This window comes from Meleagris gallopavo, chromosome 1 (genome assembly GCF_000146605.3).
Source record: "Meleagris gallopavo isolate NT-WF06-2002-E0010 breed Aviagen turkey brand Nicholas breeding stock chromosome 1, Turkey_5.1, whole genome shotgun sequence".
In the NCBI taxonomy this organism is placed as follows: Eukaryota; Metazoa; Chordata; class Aves; order Galliformes; family Phasianidae; genus Meleagris; species Meleagris gallopavo.
In genome coordinates, this window is record NC_015011.2 from 69,446,194 (window position 1) to 69,447,199 (window position 1,006).

The following is a 1,006-nucleotide window of genomic DNA, read 5'->3' on the forward strand; positions in this document are numbered from 1 at the left end:
AAAAAGCCCTAAAAAGGGAACGCCGCTGTGCTCAGCCGTCTTGCTCCGCCCTAGTGGGCCTGCTGCTGGCGGTCTGAGAGCCTACTGTAGGGTGGGGAGCAGCTGCTCACCTCCTCCTCGCACTGCCTGAATTGGGCTGGTCGCACTGCCCCAACCCGCTGCCATAAATGTCCCTGTGAAGCCCCGCAGTGGGGAATGTTCTGGAACGTGGGAAGAAATGCGTGTGACCCTGAACAGCTCGGGGGAGGTGACAGCGCGATTCCCTGCTGTTCTGCATAACAAGCACAACAAAAAGGAACATCTTTCACGTCCAGTTCCAGGATTTAGTAACTCTTACTATGTTCCTTTTGCACATGTAACAGCTCCTCCTTTAGCGTATAGAGATACTATAACCTTTTCTGCTATTCTGTCTTTTCTATTTAAGCTAAGTTCCAGGAATAGGAAATACATGTTATTCACCAGAGTCATCTACGTAGCAGAGCCCTGATCTTGTTTTATGTAAGTAATCAAGGAGTTAATAGCTGAGCATCCAGCTTCATGTTTAAAGTGGCTGCTCTGGTGCTGGCCTTGTTGCATGCATGAAGCACAACAGAAGTGGTTGTTTTTCTTTTTTTAAACTTCTGAAACACGTAATACTGTAATAAGTACTCTTACATAATGACAATTAATATAAAATGCACAACATAAAGACTTCAAAAATCTATTCTCTCTTTTAAAAAAATTAAATACATTTCATTCTGTGTATTTCTAGACTTTAGAGTTGTTGGTTTTTTTTTCTTTTCAGCATTAATGTGACTTACCTCCAGTTACTGCAGATTGTGTAGCTCTCAGGTAAATCCCTTCTTGCCCTGCTCAGTTCCCCCAGTTAATAGAACTTTTCAGAATGTCTGGGTTTGGTTTGGTTGATTATTTGCTTGTTGTTGTTTTTTCATTTGTTTTAGAAAAACAGTTTTGGTTCAACACTTTGTAGAATTTCCTCTGAGAAATGATCCTCTCTCTTTTTTTT